Consider the following 6,502-nt stretch of genomic DNA (forward strand, 5'->3'; position numbering starts at 1 on the left):
TCATAATCTTTTTGCTAGTGGAAGGTCTTGCCTCAATGTTGATGGCTGCTGACTGATCAGTATGGTGGTTGCTGAAAGTTAGGGTGGGACAACAGTGAAGTTTGCCACATCAATTGACCCTTCCTTTCACAAAAGATTGATCCAGAACGGATGCTGTGTTAGCAGGCAAGACAACAACATTAATCTCTTTGTACATCTCCATCAGAGGACTTACACGAGGTATACTGTCAAGGAGAAATGATTTTTGAAAGGAATCTTTTTCTAAGCAGTAGGTCTCAACAGTGGGCTTAAACTAGTCAGTATACCATAAACTGTAAACAGATGTGCTGCCATGTATGCTTTGTTGTCCCATTTAGATTTTCAGAATGGTAAATGAGCACTGGCTTCAACTTAAAGTCACCAGGTGTATTATCCTCTAACAAGAGAGTCAGGCTGTCCTTTGAAACATTAAAACCAGGCATTGACTTTTCCTCTGTAGCTTTGAAAGTCCTAGGCAGCATCTTCTTCCAATAAAAGGTTGTTTCATCTACACTGAAAATCTACTGTCTAGTGTAGTTACTTTCATCAATGATCATAGCTAGATCTTCTGGATAACTTGCTGTAATTTCTATATCAGCACTTGCTGCTGCACTTTGTACTTTTATATTATGGAGAAAGCTTCCTCCCTTAAATCTCATGAACCAGCCTTGGCTAGCTTCAAACTTTTCTTTTGCAGCTTCCTTACTGCTTTCAGACTTCATAGACTTAAAGACAATTAGAGCCTTGCTCTCAATTAGGCTTTGGCTTAAGGGAATGTTGTGGCTAGTTTAATCTTCTATCCAGATCACTATATGGTTTGGACTGTCTCCATGTGAGAAATCAGGTGGTTTTGTTTTCTTATCACTCATATGTTCACTGGAATAGCACTTTTAATTTCCTTCAATAACTTTTCCTTTGCTTTCACAACTTGACTAACTGGTGCAAGAGGTCATTTTCAGCTTTTGACATGTCTTCTCGCTAAGCTTAATCTTTTCTAGCTTTTGATTTAAAGTGAGAGATATGAGACTCTTTCACTTGAGTACGTAGACGCCATTGCAGGGTTATTAATTGACACAATTTCCGTATTGCTGTGCCTTAGGGAATAAGAGGCCCAAGGAGAGAGATGGGGGAAAGGCCAGGTAGTATAAAGCAGTCAGAAAACACACATTTATTGATTAAGTTCACCACCTTATATGTGTATGGTCTGTGGTACCTTAAAAGAATTACATGAGTAAGATGAAAGGTCACTGATCAGAGATCACCATGACATACACAATAATTATGAAATACTTTGAAATATTGCGAGAATCCCCAAAACACAACATAAACAAAGTGAACAGTCTGTTGGCAAAATAGCACTGACAGACTTGCTTGAAGCAAGGTTGCCACAAACCTTTAATGTGTTAAAAAGTATAGCATCTGTGAAGCACAATAAAACAAATAGCAATAAGATGAGGTATGCCTGCATACTAGGCTCTTTATATGGATTATCTGATTTAGATCCCAAAACTACGGTATGAAGTAACTATTCTCTTCATTTCTGAGATAAGGAGACTGAGGCATACAGAGATTAATGGTATAATTAGTATGTGAAACCAGGCAGTCTGACTTTATAACTCATAATCTTAACCACAAATGCTATACTGTCTCTGCTGTACAGAAGAAAAATAAGAGTTAAATTATGGTATTACTAAATGGCTAAATTTTCTTGGAAGAGACTTAAAATAGACAAGTCTTATATTAAATTCTTATTTATGTGAAGAGTTAAAGTGAATTTTTAGTGTGCTCCCTTAGAAATTTGACGACTTCTATATGTTGGGTGATTTTTCAAAGATCAAACATGAGGCTGAGGTGTAAAGGCCAGCCTTAGTAATCATTCTGAACTCGGGATTCTGTAATCCTTAACTGCATGACTTTCTAAAGATTATGGTTTTTAAATGGGCACTAACAGAGCAATTAAAGACAAAAATCACACCATCAGCTATCACCATATAATATATTGACAAAATCCTGTTTGTGTGAAGATTTTTCAAAGTCAGTATCTGCAAATTCAGAAGGAAATCAATCCCAAATAACAACAAAAAAGTGTGTGTTTGGGGGGGAGAGTTCAGCATCCAGAAAAAACACGAACAAGTGAATAACTCATGAGTTACGGTAAAAATTGGATAAAATAAGAATCAGCACAGTTATGTCATGCAGAGAGGACTTACTCTATCCAAAAGTCATTTTGTAGTGATGGAGAGAGCACAGCAAATGAATGAAAGACCAACGATGTCTACTAAAGAACAAACGGACATGTCTGTAAGGAGTAAAAACTAAAAATAACCCCCCCGCTTACTAATTTCCCGAAAGTTGGTCATGCTGCTTCTCAGCCCTTTGGCCTACATCATTTAAATGATTTTCAAAAGAGGGCCGGGCTCGGTGGCTCAGCCTGTAATCCCAGCGCATTGGGAGGCCGAGGTGAGTGGAGGATACGAAACTCAAAGGCTCCATTTTTAGCAAAAGACTGAATTCGCAAGAGCAAGGAATCCACGGTCAGCCACGGTGGATGCCTGCCCAGAAACCCTGGGCATGACACACACGATCTGGTAGCCTGCTGGGTTCTCACCGGCAAAGCAGCATGGCTGTTGGTCTAGCACTCAGGGTCGACCAGCCAGCAAATGCCATTCTCCAGTTTTTAAATTACAATCCGAAAAGCCCTAAAAAAAACAGGACCATGCATAGCTTTCCACATGAATATCTGAAGGTGTCGGTAATAAATTGCTCACTACTGATGTGAACACACCTCCCCGACGATGCGGCGCTCTACTAAAACACGCAGGCACGGCCCCCAGTAGTGACGTCACAGCAGCGCACGGGGCGGGGGCGGGGCCCCCGTCACGTGGCGCCGGCTGTTGCGCGCGCCGGCTGGGCGCGAGGGTGCCGGGCGAGGCCCCGGGCCCGCGCCGTGGCCGCGGCCGCCACCGCGCCTGGAGCCCGCCCGATGTCTGGCTGCTCAGCCCGCAGACCGCTGTGCGCCCCCAGGCAGCTCCACCGGCTGCGGCTCCTGGGGCTCGCATCAGGGCTGTGGTGGGAGGAAGACGCAGCAGCCGGGGTCCCAGCAGGCCGTGCTCCTGTGCTGCGGGTGTGTGGAAGGGTTTCTAAGGGCAAGGGTCACCGTCCGCTGTTTCTGTTGTGGGTGCATTTTTGCATCTGTGATCCGGACAGTTTATTTCAACTTCAGTGAAGTGACTCAGCCACTTAAGTATGTGCCGATCAAGAGGTCTGGGCCCCAGGACCATTTCCAAAAAAATTCTATCTCCGTTTCACTCGAGGTCCAAGTCGAGTCTGAGAGCCACAGTTCAAAGGAAACAAAACTGGTGATGAAGACCCAGAAAAAGGCCACCAGAAATTATCTTCTGAATTAGGTATGATTTTTTTTTTTTTTTTGAGTTGGAGTCTCACTCTGTCACCCAGACTGGAGTGCAATGGCTGCTCCTGGCAACCGTAGCCTCGACCTGCTGAGCTCCGGGGATCTGCCTTGGTCTTCCAAGTAGCTGCAACTACAGGCACTCACTACCACGCCCAGCTAAAGGTATGATTTTTTTTTTTTGAGTTGGAGTCTCACTCTATTGCCCAGACTGGAGTGCAGTGGCCGCTCTCGGCCACGGCAGCCTCGACCTGCTGGGCTCCGGCGATCCTTCCTCCTCAGCCTTCCACGTAGCCGGAATTACAGGCATGCGTTACCACACCCGGCTGATTTTTTGATTTATTGTAGAGATGAGGTCTCGCTGCCCAGGCAGGTCTCGAATCTGTGGGCTCATGGCATCCACTCATCTCAGCCTCCCAAAGGCGTGGGATTACAGGCTGAGCCACCGAGCCCGACTAAAGGTATGATTTTTAATGAAGGTGATGAGGATTTGAGTGATCAGGGCTATCAGAAACATGCCTTTAACATGCTTATCAGTAACTGCTTGGGCTACTGCAGAGATGTGCCAGACACAGGCATGCGGCATGTAAAGAAAAGTCCTACTCCACTGACCTGGCAGTTGCTAGTGTTGTTATCTGTTTCTATAATGAAGCTTTTTCTGCCTTCCTCTGGGCGGTGCACAGTGTTATAGAATGCACGCCAGTGCACCTTCTTCATGAAATCATCCTCATGGATGACAATAGTGACTTCGATGATTTGAAAGAACTAGATGCATATGTTAAAAAATACCTTCCTGGAAAACTTAAAGTAATATGAAATACAAAGCATGAGGGACTGATTCAAGGAAGAATGATTGGAGCAGCCCACGTGATAGGAGAAGTCCTTGTTCCTGGACAGCCACTGTGAAGCTAATGTGATGTGGCTGCAGCCCTTGCTGGCCATCATCTGCGAAGACTGGCAGACTGTGGTGTGTCCAGTGATTGACATCATCAGCACTGACACACTCACCTACAGCTCATCCCCTGTCGTTCGTGGAGGGTTCAACTGGTGGCTGCACTTCCAGTGGGATCTTGTCCCCTTTTCTGAGCAAGGAGGAGTGGAAGGAGCCACTGCACCAATAAAGTCACCTACAATGGCTGGAGGATTGTTTGTCATGAACAGACAGTATTTCCATGAACTTGGACAATATGACAGTGGCATGGATATCTGGGAGGAGAAAATCTGGAAATATCATTTCGGATCTGGATGTGTGGAGGGAACCTCTTCTTCATCCCTTGCTCTAGAGTAGGACACATTTTCCGAAAAAGGTGACCCTACAGATCTACTAAAGGCTGGAACATCATGACATATAACTTTTTGAGGCTGGCACACGTCTGGTTGGATGAATACAAGGAGAAATATTTTTCCTTAAGACCTGAGCTGAAGATCAAAAGCTATGGAAACATGCTGAATTGAGTGAACATGCTGAATTGAGACAGAAGTTGGGTTGTAAATGGTACTTGGATAATATCTACCCAGAGATGCAGATATCTGGGCCCCAGGCCACACCCCAGCAACCCATTTTTATCAACAGAGAGCCAAAACACCCCAAAGCCCTTTAACGTGGAGGGCTTTAATTACCTTTAGACCAACAAAAGTCTGGTGACCCAGGGCTGTCCAAGTCAGAAGGGAGGCCTGGCCATGCTTAAGGCCTGCAACTACAGTGACCCAATTCAGATCTGGATTTATAATGAAGAGAATGAATTAGTTTTAAATAATCTCCTTTGTCTGGATATGTCAGAAACTCGTTCATCAGACCCCTTCTGACTCATAAAGTACCACAGCTCAGGAAGATCCCACCAGTGAACCTTTGGGAAAAATAATCGGCCTACCAGGTGTCTGTTGGGCAGTGTCTAAGAGCAGTGAACCCACTGGATCAGAGAAGCTCTGTTGCTATGGCAACTGTGATGGCTCCTCCTCACAGCAGTGGCATCTGGAGGGCTAGGTGGACACCACAGTGGGAGCGGTGATTCCCCAGGCTTTGGCTCCTCTGTAAAGTGTGTGCTTGAGAAGGAATGTTGTTGGTGCCAGGAAAGCTGTGAGTAGGGGGAGCCATCTTGGAGATGTTAACCATTTCCCTGTCTTCCTGGAGAAGCCTGGACATGTTGGCAGAGGTGACAGAGCAGATCTGAGCAAGATGGGAGCACTGTGTGATGGCGGTGAAGAAGTATGCTTCCCCAAGATGTTAAGTTCATTTCTGAGCTGCTATTAGAATTTCTTGCTTATAGAGGGAAACCAGAATATAATATTAAGTCTAGAGTTGGGTTTTACAGGATAAAACCCAGGAAATGGATGTTTCTATTCAATTTTATTTATACCTCTTCTTAATCCCCTTTAATGGAATGTCATTTATCAGATCAGGAACTTGTCATAATTTCCTTTCTTAGAAGATTTCACAGGAGACAGTTAAGTTTTTTTTTTTAACTGCTCTTATCATTTGTTTACTGTGTTCTAAAGAGGTAATTAAAACAATCCACATTACCTTTAACTTCAGGAGGCATCATTTATAAGACTATTTAAGAGGCAGTTATCTATTATAAATTATTTTGATAAATGATGATACTATCAACATTTAAAATAAAGGATCCTTTTGATTATTTTTAAAAAACTCACACATAAAATAATTCAATGAATTTTTTTTTGCACATACTTCAGAGAGTTTTAGGGCAATTTTGCTGCCGATATTTCTTTTTTTTTTAAGTTGGAGTCTCACTCTGTTGCCCAGGCTGGAGTGTAGTGGTATGCTCATGGCCTCCAGAACACTCCACCCAATGACCACAATATACATTCTACTCAGCACCGCATGGAATGTACTTTAAGATTGACCACATACTTGGCCAAAAATCAAGCATAAACAAATTTCAAAAGTTTGAAATTTTGTCATGCACCTTCTCAGACCACAGTGGAATAAAAATAAACATAGAACACCAACAAGCTTCCCCCTAAACCCACAAAGGCGTGGACACTAAACAGCACGATGCTAAACAACTCCTGGGTCAACAATGAAATCAAAACAGAGATTAAAAGATACCTGGA

General features: G+C 43.6%; 1 pseudogene; it reads left to right on the forward strand.

Moving 5' to 3' along the window:
• The first annotated feature begins 2,253 nt into the window (after positions 1 to 2,253).
• Positions 2,254 to 5,411, forward strand: LOC103258728 (annotated as a pseudogene).
• The last annotated feature ends 1,091 nt before the right edge of the window (positions 5,412 to 6,502 follow it).

The sequence above is a fragment of the Carlito syrichta genome, unplaced genomic scaffold (assembly GCF_000164805.1).
Source record: "Carlito syrichta isolate Samal-C Ts95f unplaced genomic scaffold, Tarsius_syrichta-2.0.1 Scaffold302339, whole genome shotgun sequence".
Classification (NCBI taxonomy): Eukaryota; Metazoa; Chordata; class Mammalia; order Primates; family Tarsiidae; genus Carlito; species Carlito syrichta.